The sequence below is a fragment of the Cryptomeria japonica genome, chromosome 5 (genome assembly GCF_030272615.1).
Source record: "Cryptomeria japonica chromosome 5, Sugi_1.0, whole genome shotgun sequence".
In the NCBI taxonomy this organism is placed as follows: Eukaryota; Viridiplantae; Streptophyta; class Pinopsida; order Cupressales; family Cupressaceae; genus Cryptomeria; species Cryptomeria japonica.
In genome coordinates, this window is record NC_081409.1 from 193160367 (window position 1) to 193170571 (window position 10205).

Consider the following 10205-nt stretch of genomic DNA (forward strand, 5'->3'; position numbering starts at 1 on the left):
AATTATAAAATTTGCATACCTATGTCAATTTTTGTTGAGTTTTGATCTTGTTTTGATCAAGTGAGTTAATACACTTACACAGTGGAAAGTGGTACATTCTTCTGAAAAGTTGGGCTTATTCTCCCTTGCCATTGCTCATACCCATTCACACCTTCTCCCATAATCTATGTTATCAATATCTACATACATTTCCATTGAACATTCATTAAATTTTGCCATCCTTCATATGCTTGTGGATCTAACTTAGATATTTTAAAATTTAGATTCAAAATTTTCTCGACTCTCACTCATTACTTTGCCACCTTGAGTGGACTTGGTACATGTTTGGTAAAATTTATTGCTGTGTAATAATATTTAAAGATGTTCAATTGCATTAATTTTAAATTGGTTCTCATATATAATTATCATGCACACATCCTAAAAAGAAAAGTTTAGAATATGTGAAATCATTCTAGAACATTTATATGTTTAAAGATTATTGTGAGAAAGCATTTTCATAATCACAAACCTAGTCTTATGAAGAGAGTAGAGCTAGGAGAACACCGCTATAATTCAATAATCTCCTCTAGGTGTTTGTAAAGACTCAATACTTGACATTTAATGAAGACCACAAAATTAAGTAAGTAAGGATTGTGCACAATATTAAATTTGATCAATTGATTTCAAATAAGATCCTTGTTTGCCCAAATGAACCAGAATTGTGAATTTAACTCTCCATAAAATTTAATAGACTTTTTCAATTTCAAGACATAATACAAATAAGATAAAAAAACCATAAATTTTTTTCTAAAAAAAATATAATCATAACCATTTACTTTCACTACTTTTAATAAAACTTTACCAATATTTTTTTTGCTTGATAAAACTCTAGAATTGCCTTCTCTTGAATTTTGCTGTTACATAAAATACCTAGAAAAGTAAATAAAATAATATACCTCAAACTGGCATTGGGATATAAGCGAGAAAGTAAGGAGAGCAATTTACAGGCAAAGAAATTGCAGTGCAGACAATGCACAGTAATTTCATGCTTGTCTTTTACACTGATTGATGATATACTTTCCTTGTGTCTATCCTCTCCTCATGCTCTGTTCTTTCACCTCTTGGACGTCGGACTGGGCGAATGTTGATGCGCTCGAAGGATTCAACATTTTTTCCATTCATTTCAGATACTTCAACCTTCTTACACACTGAGAAGACCCGGGCCAAGAAACCATTCCCAGATGAATTCTTTGTTTTCTTCCCATCACTAATTGCCAGTGCTGAGCTTTTGGTGTGTTTGGGAAGAGGATCTTGCCAATGCACCTTACGTGTGCTGTTACATATCTTCGGTTTCTGCATCCCCTCCTCACCTACTTGATTCTCCATTGGTATTGTTGCTGCAAAATCCACCTAAAATATATGAGATACAATTCTAGAGATTATAGTTTAAACTTTCAAATAGATTTTTTTTTTGATGGTGGTATCACTTCACTTCTTTTGAAAACCTGAGAGAACAGCTCCAAGATTTCTTTTGCATCAGGTCTTGTGATCACTTAGTGAAGCAAAGATTTTCGGCAAGGTTCTCACTATTGAAATACAATTTTACTTTTCTTCAAAAATCGAGAGAACGGTTTTAAGATTCTTTTGGGTCAGGTCTTGACTGTATTGAAAAGATAAGTGATTACAAAACCTGGCTCAAAAGCAACCTTAAAAATATTCTCACAATTTTTTTAGTGTTCTTTCGTTCTATTTAACACTGATTGTGCTAATACTACCATCAACCGACTCTAACACAACATAACCAAGGCTACTTTATTTGCTTTGCTATGAACTTATTGATACTACCATCAACAGATTCTAACACAACATAAACCAGGCTACGTTTTTTGCTTTTCTATGAACTTATTGAGTTGTTTGTTTCCTATTCTATTTATCTAATAAGATATAGATCTATTTCATATGAAGATTTCTTACCAGATATAGATTGAAGTTTGATCGATGAGCTAGAGAGGCCCACAAAGAACCCACTCTTGTTCAATTCTCGTTGCAATCAGTCAAAGATAAGTTCAATCCACCGTAACTAACGAGATGGATTCTTTGAGTTTAATCTCAACCCTAACCAGTAGTAAAACAGTGCAGTTCTCCTAGAAAGAAAAATAAGATTTAGACAACACAAACTGAAATGGGTTGAGGTTTTATGGGCAGTAAAGTTGTGTGCAGGCCCGGTTACAATGGTGCAACATCTTCATTGTATTACATGCCAAGGTTGTCACATAGGACAACAATCTAAATCTGAAATTCTTAGATAATTTCAAAGAACATGATGGCAATTTGCTGTGAAGGCTGAGAATACAAGGTAGTAAAATAGCTCTAAAGTGTCGGTGAAAGTGAAACAGCTTCTTGGTTACTGCTACGCAGAGGGTGTTTTGGCCCATTTGGATGGATCATAAGAAAAACCTGTTCCCTTCAGAAGAGGGAATAGCCAACCAGAAAACAAGAGCAACTTTGTAATAGATGTTGAAAACAAGTTGCTCAACCGCTTCTCAGTGTCCTTTTTATTTGTAAAATATACTAGTAACGGTTTTTTTTTTCCTATATAATTCAAAAACCACAATAAACCAAAACAAGTAGATACATATCATTCTTATCTTCTTCTCTACTGATTTTTTCCCTCCACCACTTAACCACATTGTAATTCACAAACTAGTCTAAATTTAGTAAGATATTTAAGTTATTAAAGTGTTCTTTTATTTTAATGACTTCAAATTCTATTCTCTTCTTTATCTCTAGTAGGCTAACTATCATTGTATTGATGGTAGTATTATATGGAGTTTCATGTAATGTAGGTCTTCTAAACTCTTTCCATATTCGAAAAAAAAAGGCATGAGGCTGACATTTACATCAAGATTGAACTTAAATCATTTTTTTCACACTCAATGTTTAACCATAGCCAGTTTCTTCTTTCATTTCTTAAATTTTTTAACCACATTTCTAATTTGCGGACTTTCATATTTGACTCTGCTCTTATTCCAATATTTTGGAAATTGCTTTTTTTTAAAGAATGTCATCTTCTTTATTTTTCAAGAATGTTCTCTTCTTTGATAAAGTTAGAGGATTTTTAGGAAACAAAGATTTGAGTAGTCTTTCTTTTCTCATAAGCAATGATTGATTTGAAATGTTTTTACCATTAGGGCATGAGCTTATTTAGTGTTGAAATTCTCTTCTTCTTGACTTTCTTAAAATTTTTTCCTATTCTTTATGATATTTATTCATCGCTTAGTAATCATTGTAACATTTTTTCTTGTTATATTTAGCTATAACCTTTTTCTTAAACTTCTCATTTCTTTGTAGGTACTCCCTTTTTTGTATTTCATCTATTATGATGGAAAATTGTCTTGCTTTTTACATCTCTACATTAACTTCTATTCTTAAAGATTTCCTAATGTTTTGGTGATATTTCTTTAGAACTCTTTTCATAGCTTTTACTCATTTTAGTGCACTATGATGAGATAGATCATCCATATTTGTTGGTGACTAAGTATATTTGTAATTGTATATAATAAAACACAAAGTAGAAAATAAAAATCAAAACGTAAAAAAATCAACCTTATACCTTGCTTTCTATTATACCTTAAATTGAGTTCTCAAAGAGGATGAATGTGAACCCAAAATTACATGTCCTTTTCCTTTCTTCTTGGAATTCATTTGTGTAGTGGCCTCATTCATCACATTTATACTAGGTTATCTATCTCTTCTACTTTGTCCTTGACCTGTGTATTTACTACATCCAAATCTATAGTCATTGTAGTATATTCAATTATCATTTTAATTATAGTTAATTGATAATTATTTATTCATCAATTGTGACACCATATTTCTTAATGTATTGAAAGAGAATTATTTCCTCCATTGTGACTGCTTATATCTAAAATCCTGTGTATAATTTTTTTTTTCATCATTCCTTTCACGCATGCAATCATCAATAATGAATATATTCATTATTTTCATAATATTAATTACACCATATTTCATCATCTTCTTCTTCTCCTCATACTTTAAATGTTAATTATGGATGTTTCATGGTCATCCTATTCATTGCATACTTATCAATATACACTTTTTATTTTGCAAGGATATTTTAGTAGAATTATTATTTTTAAAGATCATTTCTTACCCAAAACTAGGCATTAGTTCATGACATGTCCTTCATTTATATAACATTTACATAGGATATTTTTATTATTATATTGTAAATGTTTCAAAATGGGTTTCTTATTTAGTTGGAAAGTACATTTAATGATCTTATAAAATTTATACTGGACCTTTTAATGATTAGTACATTTACAAATATTTATTAAAAAGTGAGACATTATTTTTATCAAAATTAGTTGTGTTGGAAAGTACATTTCACCAACTTTCCATTGATTGTTTGTTTGAAAATTTTTAACACCTAGATCAAAAGTTATGAAATTTTTTCAAAGGTCCAATTTGTACTAGAAAGGGTCCCTTGTGGACCTTGGGTAGTGCCATTGGTAGAGCTAGACATAGGGGTGGTAGAACAAGGGAGCTTTGGCTATTTGTTTACTAACTGCTCAAGGTCTAGTTCTATGATTGATGCTTCAATACAATTATGGTAGCTTATTGATTGCTAGTGGTATACGACACTACTATGGGAAGCTTCTAAGTTGTGAGACTTTAAGCCCAAGTGATACACTTAACAATACTAAGTGCTTAGTGCTTAATAGTTTTTTTGAATTTTTGTCAAAATTTCATTGACCTACACTAAAAGGGGTTTTATATCCTTGGAATGCATTTTTTTGCCTCAAATGCTCCCAACATTGAATTCAATCACTTGGTAGTTGATCCTTATGTTTTGATCCTCTTAAATATAATAGTAGGGTTTGTTTGCACCAAAAATAATCCATATGAAAGCTATTTGCTACATCTAGGCTCTAAACTATTTTTTTATATTATATATCACATGTTGTCCAAGTTGATTGAAACATCAAAGCCTCGTAAAAACATTAGAATAGTAAAAACTACTATTACTATAGCTAGAATAAATATAATCTCTAGATATTACCAAAAATACAAATACAAAAAAAGGGACTAATGTATCTTCATAATACATGGATGATTCTCCAAATTATCTAAAATACAAGAGAAGAGAATACACAAAGTTAAATGATCATACAAAAATTTAATATATTAATCAAGAATCAAAGTAATGAAAATTCTCAAAACTATAGCTCTGATAACATTTTATAAATCTAAAAATGGATGCACAACAAAAAAATTTCTAAGAGAGAAATAAGATATAAAAATATAGATGAATAACATAATTATAAACTAGAGATTCCAAGAAATATACAAATGCCAAGATGATAATATTACATTAGGATCTCACAAAGAAGTTGTGTGAAAGATGAATCATGTATGAATATGAAAATACAAGTTAGTTAGTGACTTTATATAGAACTAGGGAGAGGGTAGAGCTAGCAAATCCAACCAACAATGAGTGACTGCAAAGTTATCTTAGGAAAATAGTAAATGGCCTCCCTTTTAGGATGATGAAACCTTAATAAATTTTTTTTTTTTTTTTGATAGGTAATTGGCTGAAGCCTGAATAGCTTTTGATTGGAGCTATGAACCAGTGGCGCCACAGTAGGGGGCCCCATCCCCATTACATATCTTTGAATTATTATTATTATTATTATTATGTTTGATTAGATTGACCCCAAGACCTTCCCCATCTTTTGGAAGGCCAAGAGTCACAACTTTGAATTTCACTTTAGATGTCCCTATTGGGAATTGAACTTGGATCTCCACAATGAGAACCCAATGTTTTAACCAGTTAAGCTCAACCCCTTGGACAATGAAACCTTAATAAATTACCCACTAGTTATTTTTTCAATTAAAATAAATAAATAAACCTAAAAATCCTTAATAAAAGTGTAGGGAAATCTTAGTATATAGGAACATAAATTTTCCCACTAGAAAAATAAAAACCTATTGTTGAATTTCAAGCCTCCTAAAACATCAAGTTTGATATATTTTTTTTAATTTCAAATGTGAAAGAGGTAATACAAAAGGATTGTTATGAAATGATGGACCAAATTATCACAACTAATAAATTTCAAGCCTTTGGATTATATATCAAAGAAAAAGAGAAAATGATCAGATAAAGTAAGAGGATATTGATTGAATAGAATTGGGAGGATAGGATTAAAAAAACTTCAAAACCACGTCCAAAGTTGTCCAAAGTTTGATTTAAATATGAGGAAAATAAATAAGGATTAAGGAAGAAAAAATATAAACAAGAGAAAATGTCTCCTATTCTTAGTATGAAGAATATAATATGCAATGTTCTTTGGCATGAGTAAGAAAAGAAATGAAGAATTATGTAGTAGCTAAGAATTGATTTTTTAGGGTTTAGCATTTAATTGTTAGAATGTGCCTTGAATATATGAGAACCTTATGTTACTGAAAACAAGCCATTGAAGGAATGATTAAATCAATAAATGAAAGGTAAATTAGAGGGTTAAGTTTCTACTACAAAGGATACTTCATTAACTTACTAAGTAGAATCCAATTTAGTGAAACAATTGCAAAAAGGTTATATAACAAACATGGAGAGTTAGAATTATTGAAGAGACTAATCCATGACTAAGGAAGATATAATGGTAAATATATTGAAATAATATAGGTATTAAATACGTTTCTCCCCTTCCCAGGACACCATACTATAATAATATAATAAAATAAATAAATAATTTTAAGGACCTACTATGGAAACAAAAGGATAATGCTAAAAAAACTAAAAATTTGGTAAAAAACATATCAAAGGCTATGTCTTAAAATGTAATAAGAATGGTTTATGAGTTATTCTAGAAGAACATGAATACGCCATTAATGCATTTAATATGATTTTTTTTGACCTTGAGCTTTAAATGATTAATATCAAGTGGATGCCTATGGGATTTTTCATGAGAGATATAAAAAAATATTGAATATTTTGAAGGGATAGCTAGTCGATAATTAGCACATATGAAGATACCAATTCCTTCCATAATATATATATATATATATATATATATATATATATATATATATATATATATATATATATATATATATAAGTAAAGCACAAATGCATAAATATTATATTAATAATAAAAACATATAGAGAGAGTTGATGGAAATTGGAAATATAACAAAAATAAAAAAATAAAAAAGAAAAGAAGAAGAAGAAGAAGAAAGCCTAGCTCCACAAGGAGAAAAACACCTAAGCCGAGAAGAGGAGAGCATTGCATTTACATACCTAAGATCCACAAGAGCACCATATTAAAACTAAATCTATGAAGACAAATAGCAAGGCTCAATTTTCACCAAGTTTCTTACTTGAGGCAACAAAATTTGAGCAAAAAGAGAAAAAGCATAGATCATTGCTCAATTTGCATATACATCTAAACAAAAAGACCTGAGAGCAAAATTTGAAAGCATAACTCAAGTGAACTTCACCAGCAGATTATGAGGGACAGAGCCAAGAGCCAAAATCTAAAATAAATCACAAAATAAAAAGGCAAGTGAGACACAACATGACATCAAAGTAGCGGTTATTTTCCCCCTCATCTTTAGCATCCATTGTCCCAGAGTCCTCTGAGACTGAGACCCACCAAAGCCGAGCCCATCGCCTTTATGAGCTTGAGATTCTTCCCCTTGAAAACTCACATCAAGGTCTTTCGCCCTCCTTTGAAGACATTCTTTGGAATTGACTTCCCTGTGTGCATGGGAGCCACCTCTAGAGACTAAGACCAACATCCTATAGGGCCTATGGTTCACAAATTCTAACACCAAAAAACAAATCCTTTAGACCCCTAAACGGACAGCTTTTTGAGTGGATAATAGATGGTTTGGAAGCCAAAGGGTGGTGTCGAGTGAGATGATAAAGGGCATAGAACAAGTCTTAGAAGAGGGAAACATCACCAGAGAAGGCCATTTTAGGAAAAAACACTCAACTCCCCCTCAAATGGTTTGCAATTGTTGGAGCCCAAACTAATTTTCACGGCATTATAGATTTTCACATAGTCGTGTTTCTTTTTGAAGAACTTCCTGGGGAAAATACCACCCACCCAACCTTTTCCATTGAAAAGATCATACCTTTTTACTGCACTTTCGAGGCTATCAAGGGAAAAAGTCATGTTTGATAAATTGGGACGCAAGAAGCACCATAGAGCCATAATTTTACAAGATATCAAACGCATTAGATAGAAATATGAAAACTACCTGAGCATGGCAAATATTTCTGGGCGCCTTTGGATAAATTATGTCCTCTCCAACTACAGTGATGATAGCGCTAATGATTTTGCTATTGTCCTAGGAGAAGACCCGTTTCATATACTTCGGAGAAAATGCGGTTTCAATTGGTTTGACTTTCATAAGAAAAAGTGAAGGATTTATGTTTTTTGAGAGAATGCTGAATTTGCAAACAAGCTTACAAGATCAAACAATAAAGTAGAACACCTTTTGCAAATGAGAGTAGGAAGAAAAATATACCATATTTCTTGAAAATAAAGATTACAATGAAATTACAATTCATAATGATGTGCTTATATAAAGAGAACAAGGATGTTCTAACTAAATTTAGGTAAACTAAAGAAAAAGTATGAGGAGCTAAATAAAGCTCAACTACAACTTGAACAAAAGTGAGCCTAATATTAGCTTAATTAAATAAAAGAAAAAAAGTACCTAAGTTTAGCTTAAGTGAATAAAGTAATTAAAAGACATAATTAATTAAATGATTAGATAATTGTCCTTATTACTCCAACACTACCCATTAAGATTAACCTAGGGATAAGCTAAAGAGATAATAATAATATCTACATGAATGAGTTCCAACAACAAAGGCTTGATTAGGTACTCATGTAAAAACCAATGCAAAGCAATATAACCATCACAAATAAAGAAAAGGAGAAAACACCCATCAAAACATGCAAGACCTCTGATATATTCAAGCCCGTCTAAAGAATCATCATCAAAGGTTATGAGATCTGCATGTGCAAGGGGAAGAATGAAATTTACTATAGGATCTTCTATGAATGGAGAGATATGAGGGTTTCCATGCATCTCCCAAAGTTTATTCCAAAGTGTACAGGGACACTCAAGGTCTAATATAGTACACATAGTGTCATGATCAACACTAGAACAAATCACTCCTACAACATGGTCTATGACATTACTCAAATTAATTTACCTCCTAGAGTTTTTGGTTTAGCTATGAGTCCATACAAATAAGGAAACATATCTATCCACCTAAGATGTTTTAGGATGCCATGTTACCAAGACTCATAATTTCTCTATACCAAGCTGACAAAAAGACACAAATAGAAAAAGCCCATGATACCTCCTCAAATGAAATAAATAGACCTCAACACTGTCCAACAAAAAGATCCATTCCAAGTGTCAATGCATCTAAGAAATTGACCATATAATGAAAACATAAAAAAATGAATAAAATATTCTTGGGGCAATAAATAGAAAAAATAGTAGTAGATCTAAATAGAACAGTAAATGATCTTTCCAATAATTATTTTTTTTGAAAAGTAGAGTTTGTATGTCTAAGATATGGTCCCAAAAGCATAAAAATGAATGCTAAATGTGGGGACCTAGTATGAAAAATTGTAGCAAAATACGACAAAATAAGTAGCAAATCTAGTTTAGTGCCAAAACAAACTTTTTGATGATGTTTTGTTTGCATGATTTTAACTTCGTATGACTAATTTACAACAAAAAAAACAACTACATGCCAATTAGGGCTTGGAAGGCTTGAAGGGTTTCTAAAAGTACAAACTTTCCTTTTTTGGAAAGTTTCTCAAAGTGGAAACTCTCTAAAAATAGAAAGTTTCTAAAAATAAACACTTTATGAAAATAGAAATTTTCCAAAAATACAAACTTTTTGAAAATAGAATGTTTTTGAATATGGAAAATTTAAAAAAAAATTCTAATGCATATTTTGATTGTCCACTTCCAAATCCATTCAAGAAGACAAACTTGGAGACCCTACAATTCTTTTGAGAAAAGAAAGCCTCAAAGTTTGAGAAGAGGTTTGTTGATTTCATTCTTTGATACTATGTTGAATCTTGTAACACAAGCCTTGAAGATCAAACAACAAAATAGAACACCTTCTATAAATGAGAGTAGCAAGAAAAATATGCCATATTTCTTAA